This window comes from Orbicella faveolata, unplaced genomic scaffold (assembly GCF_042242905.1).
Source record: "Orbicella faveolata isolate gen_17 unplaced genomic scaffold, um_ofav_v1 contig_46, whole genome shotgun sequence".
NCBI lineage: Eukaryota > Metazoa > Cnidaria > Anthozoa > Scleractinia > Merulinidae > Orbicella > Orbicella faveolata.
This window is the reverse complement of record NW_028301576.1, coordinates 33,911,044-33,917,500: the sequence shown is the minus strand read 5'-3', so window position 1 is coordinate 33,917,500 and position 6,457 is coordinate 33,911,044. Positions and strand designations below refer to the sequence as shown.

Sequence of the window (6,457 nt, the reverse complement as noted above, 5' to 3'; positions counted from 1 at the left end):
GATTTAACCGAGTTCCACACCTTTCTACTTGAGCAGCTCAAGTCCCACACTTCTGAGCTCTCTTCTAAGTTTGAGAAGGCTTCTATCGACGCCCAGTGCACATTATCTGTCTCTAAACAGCTCTAAGTCGAGAGTGAGCTCAAATTTTCCTATCCTGGAAACGAAAGGAAATGAAAGCTCAACCTTGAAGTTTTGGATCATCTCGAAAGCGTTTATAAGGCACTTATCATTCAAGACTTGGCAAAAGTGTCCCTACTTTTGAGCGACTCCATTAAACTCATCGTGGAATGCAACAGGAATATCCGAATTGCTGATTCTTCCGAAGGTGATTGGCTCACGGTCAAACATTACGAGAGTAATGCTGGTGCCCTTGTCTTGGAGGACAATAAAAGAATCTGCGGTGCTGAGAGGGAGGCTTTGAGAGTCAAGGCCCACACTCATGCCAAATGCCAAAATGCTGAACACGTGCAGGGAGGATATCCACCGTTTTCTCAGCCGTAGAGCCTTTGAGGACACTCCCAGCATAGTCAGTTCACTTTCTCAACAGCTCCCAGGTACCAGCAACCCCCAGATTCCTACAATCACCAACAAGGTGCCTGCCAGTTCTGTGGCTCCTCCGGACATTGATGGAGTAAGTGTCCCATCAGGCTTGCCCAAAGCTTGACCGCTGGAAATGTTGTTCACGCTGCTGGAGCAAGTCCCAGCACACCCATCACATGCTAACTCACGTTCGCAGTTCTTACGCAACCTGTCTTCAAGCATTTCAGATTTATTGAGCAGCGGCCAAGGAGCTTTTTCCACCATCTGTCAACCTGATATATCCCAGGAGCTCATGACACTTATGTAAGATGAGTTTATTGGCAATTCTTCTCTAGCATTTTTTAAGCAGAATTTGTATGAGTACAAGCAAGGTAGCGCTGCAGCGATAGTTAAGGGTCGACTGAGGGTGCACTTACCATTTTGGGTTGAGATTGGGGCACCTCCTTGGTTCGTAGATACTATCAGGTCAGGCTATGTTATCCCCTTCGAGACTTCTCTAGGTATTTGCTTGTCTAATAACAGATTGACTCTAGAACATAGTGAGTATGGGTATTTTCTGGAACTACACATTGCAAATTGTTTACTGATTACGCACGTCTCTAGAAAGACACCAGTAATCATTTTTGGACTGCTGCAGCGCAATACCGTATTGCCTCGCCACAGCCTCATTGTACTCTTCTTTTAAGAACAAATGGTAGCTTTTGAGTAAAGCACCCTCATTAAAGTGGAACGTACCTCCTCCAAAACTCTTCCTAGTCCTCTCCAGGAATTTTACCTTGGAGTCAAATGCACTGGCTGGAATAACAATCCTCCTAGTAAGTATTTCCAAAACAACAAAAGAAAGGACATTAGAAGGGAATTTACGTAAGAAAACATTCAGTTCAGTAGTTGGTAATACCCCCATAGATATGGAACCTCAATAGGCATTTCAAAGGTAAGTTTGGGTACAAAGAAATTGTAAGGCCTGTAAATGTTTCTCTAAAATATATCAAAAATAAAAGGTGGTGACCCAAAACCTACATGGGTGGAGATGATAAACATTTTTATTTACTTATTTATTTATTCATTTATTTATTTTACTTGGTATATTAAGGCCTTTATATGCATATTGGTGTTATCAGAACTGTCAAATGCACAATCTGATTCAGCAGCCTACAAACAGTATGTACATGTTATATTACTGCAATTGGTTCAATATTTATTCTAAGTGTTACCATGTACATGTTACCGGGCACACCCCAGGGAATTTAGATGTCTATTTCTCACCCTAGGCACGCAGAAAGAGACAATTCCCAACCCCTGGGACTCCTCGTGGACCACGGTGATTATGCCATTCTGTGTATAATAGGCCTAACAATATTGCTTTCTGCACAATAGCAAATCCAGACGTTTTGTCAAAACCATAAAGGCTTTTAGGTTTTAAAGTGCTTCTGAATCAAATGAATGCTCTTAATAGAGCATTAAAATTTCTGGCTCATAACAGTTTAAATCAACTGACAGTTTCTTACAACCAGATATTTGAACAAAATATTTAATTCCATGGACAAACAGGCACCATCATGTCAGTTATTTTCGTTTTGACCCAGCCCCCAGTCCCGGGACTGAGGGCTCGACTTGTCGTGGGGTTGTAGGGATTGAAGCATCTCTTTCGAGCATCTCTTTCTTCAGGGAATTTCTCGAGTGTGTTTTTAGGTGCTTAAGGGCACTGGCCCCCCTTTCCGGCCATGCATTTGAAACAGGCATAGAGAGGCAGATTTCTGGAACTTGTAACAGCAAGGGATAACTTCTATGGTAGGATTCTTTGTGCCTTAGGAACCTCTGTAGGGCCCATTCTGTGGAAGTTGTAGAAGGCGAAGGAATAGCCTGATAGTCCTTGCTCCAGTCGGACAGCTCATACTTGAAGTTGTTTCATTCATCTTCCAGTTTAAGGCATTTGCTGCTGTTCTCATCTCCACTAAAAAAGTGATTTGCAAGAGTTTGGATATTGTTTTGTCTATATCCTACAAACTCAATAGGCATGGAAAGTGGATCGAAGATACGGAAGGATGAAACGACTGGCAAAGAGTGCTGGACGCGTTGATCTATATTGTCTGTCAAGGCTGTCACATAGGTTGTGCATCTTTGCCTCTGTCTTCTTAATCTCATCTTCACTGAACTCTAGGGAAGCAAGTTTTCCAGTTGTTGTCTCCTTTAGGAACTCTTTGACAGTGATGTTTTCTTGAACAAGACTTAAGCGAATCTTTAGATGCTTTGATGGCAGGAGAAATACGAGAAAAAGATATGGAGCCCTTTTGAAACACCTAAGAGTCGAGAGCACAGGCAGAACACATTTTAAGATATACAGAACACCAATGAAATCAGGTTTCTTCAACTTCTTAAGGAGGCCTATAGCTGTAGGGTTAGAGTCCTTGTTCTGGTACCATTGCAAGGTCTGAAGAAGGGCTGGCAAGTTTCGACACACTCTCTACAGACTTATCCAGAAATAGCCATCTTGTTTGGCATGCTTTCTGTACCTTTGTTTTGAGTTTTACTTTACTCTTTTCAGACATGCTTTCAAGTTTATTCATCTCAGAGGAAATTTGCACGTAAACTGCTGACCTTGCTGCGGACTTTCAAAGAAACTCCACAGCTGCCAAAGGACAGTTTCTACTTGCGATATTGGGGTCAGGTTGTCATTTGCATCATTGCAAGCAAGTGCGAGGCGATGGCAGATACAGTGGATGTTAATGAGGGTTGGGACTGTTTCCCTCAGCTCTGCTGCCACCCCATTGCGAGAGCCTGTCATGACACTTGCCCCATCACTGGCTAGACTGCTGAGCTTGTTGATTTCCAAACCATCTTTTGACAATTCTTCTCTGATTAGTTTCACAATGGTGGCTGCATTTGCTGATGTTGAGTTTTCCAGGACATTCTGAATGGACAGGAAATGGACCTCTGGTGCACCTGTCTCTGGGTTAGCAAACTGTATAAAAGATATCAACTGCTCTACCACGGAGACATCGGTGGCTTCATCCACCATCAGGCCATAGCTGTTTGCATTCTTTACCTTCTTTACTATTTCATCCTTCAAAGCTTGGCCCAGCAGCAAAAACAATTCTCGTTGTGAACCCTGAGATCTGTGATCAAAACGACGTATTTCAGGAATGCCAAGAATTTCCTCTAGTTCCAACAAAGATGTGAACTTGCGGTTAGCAATTTCTTCTCTGGCCAACCAATAAGCTGACAGGAAAGCATGGTGCAACACTGAATCTTTTGTCTGTGGCTGGGTTTTGAACTCTTTGTGAAAGTATGACACTCGTTTATTGTGCTCCCTCTGGATGACCATCTCATGTTGTCATGAGCCACTGTGTCCATCTTTTCCAACCAGTGCACTCTTTTTAAAGCTTACAGCAGGGACCTGGTTAAACTTCTTTTGACAGTTAAATGGATTTTCATAATCGTGCATTCTGCACAGCAAGCAAGACATACCATTCCCTTCATATATGAGCCACCACAAACCGGTCTTCTCACAATATCCATCTTCTCTGTTAAGAATCAACTCATGCTTAAAACGATCATCACATAATTTCTTACAACCTTTGCATTTAGAAAAATAGTAAAGTTTTGGTAACTCTTTAAAATACTGGCTTATGAGCTCAATTGCACGAGAAGTAGGAACAGGTTTAGTTGAAGGATGTGTTGGCTTGTTTTCAGAGTCCACAGGGGCTGCTGCTGAAGAAAAATGATAAACCATGGTTATTCTTGTTATATTTTGTACCACCTTATGTGTTGGAGCAAAATAGTTCTCAACAATTACAAATGATTCATACCAACTTCAACATGAGCTTCACCACTTTGAAGTGTACTGTCATTACGTCCTCCTTCATTCCCTGTGGTGTTTTGAAAAAATCCAACACAAAGGAATGATGAAAGATAGTTAGGACAATCCTGAGACTGAAACTCTCTCACACCAAAAAAAAAAAAAACTGCTGTACCTTCGGATGCCAACGTACCAACAGGTATACTTGTGAGCTTAGCAGAACCCTCACTTTCTGTCAGAAGAATAAGCAAATACTGCAAGTTTAAAAGTTGTCTCTTACAGAAGTAAGCAGCTTGGCACTTGACATTGTTTCAATATTTCCAGTAAAAGGAGCCAACAAAGTTACAGGGGTTTAATAAAGATCTACTACAACAACATTAATGGTGATTGCTCTACTGAGTAAGAACCAGTTCAAAGAAACCTGTTGTAAGTGTGCTTTATGCATATCATGATTTCAAGCGTTAAAATCACAGAAATACAAAGTTTTTACATTATGCTTGTAATACATACAAAAATGAATAAAAAGGTCCTTACCTTTGCTTTGCTCACTCGATGGAGAGTGAAAAAATGTGCTCAGCGATGTCTGTCTTGGTTTCTTTGGCGCGGACACCATTTTGGCACATGCGAAAGCCTGGGGTCTAGTCTTGTGAAAATGTCCCAGGCATTCCACGACTCTTGGATCTGCTGCGACTTTTTATACTTCACCGAAAGGTTAACACATTTAAAACTCCAGAAATGTGGCTTTACTTAGGCTCAGACTTCTGAGCTGGATGTTTTACAATTATTTTTGCAGGATCCTGTTCTGTGAAAATGTTGCAGGCATTCCATGATTCTGCGATCAACTTCCATCGTGCCTGGGAAAGGTAAAGACATTTAAAACTCCTGAAATGCGTCTTTATTTTGACTCAGACGTTTGAGGCGGATGTCTCACAATTATTTTTGTGGGATCGTTTCCTTACTTTAAGTTTCTTACCAAAATTAACAGTAAAATGAGACAAAAGTAGCCGGCCAAAGATTAGTGAGTAGCCAGGTGAGTAGCTGGCTGTTTCAACCAGCTAGCGGCCCTTATTGACAGCACTGTGCTTACGCAATTGAATTTGAGTACACGAATTTACTAGCTATGTTATAATGCATGGTGAACCCATATATGCCGTCTGTGCTCGCCTCGTGCTTGCTTTTGCTTGCCAATTATTTATATTCAAGGTGAGAAATCTCTCTTTCTCTTCTAAATACAATTGAGTACGGCTCTGTGCCAACAAGTTGTAATTCAAGCAGATGTTTACAAATGTAGCCCAAGTTTTCCTTGCCACGTCCCCTTTATTGTGCAGATTTGGATTTTGAAAGAAAATTTTAAAGAAAAAGTTGGTGTAATGCTTAAGTCAGAATAAAAAACTGCTCAAGACATTCTATTTGGGTGCAAGAGGTGGGATATGGGCAAATGTGTTGGTTGTTACGAGGATAGATAATTCCCATTTCCTGTTCATGTTAGGAAGAAGTACTATAGGAAGGAAAACTACAATGAGTAAAACCCCATTTATGACTTATTTTTGCAGGAAACTGTACATGTCAATCAAGGAGATTTCATCTCGCATTTCATAGAGTATATCAATGGGTCATGAATGCAGAAGCCCAGCAAAAAAATAATTTTTGCTCAATAATCAAACTGCTGCACGCATGGCAGAAAAGGTTCTAGACAAGAATTACAAGAGCGAAATTGACCAACGCAAAGAAAGGAATGCTTCCCTGAAATAGATAGATAGGGAGATCCAATGGGGGTGAGGAGTGGGGGGGGGGGGGCGCTGATCAATATTTTCTTTTTTAGGAGTGTTGATATTTTCTTCTTCATTGTTTCTTTTTTACTAACATAACCCTCAAGATTTGATTTTTTTAAATATGCATTCCACCTAGATAAAGTGGGGCTTTCTTGAACCAATAGACCCTTGTCAAGGATTGTGCAAATGGTTGATACAGCTGTGCTGGAAAGGATGATCCTTGGAGGATACAAATGAGAAAATGGGAAATTTTCCCTACAGACGTGATTTCTCATGGACAGGGACTTCCATGAAATTCAGAAGATGTCCAAATTGAAACGATAATAATAATCAGTATATTAAATGC

At 41.1% G+C, this 6,457-nt stretch overlaps 1 pseudogene; it reads right to left on the bottom strand.

Moving 5' to 3' along the window:
* Window positions 1-2,939: 2,939 nt before the first annotated feature.
* On the bottom strand, window positions 2,940-4,006 carry LOC149099928 (zinc finger protein 862-like; annotated as a pseudogene).
* Window positions 4,007-6,457: the final 2,451 nt, after the last annotated feature.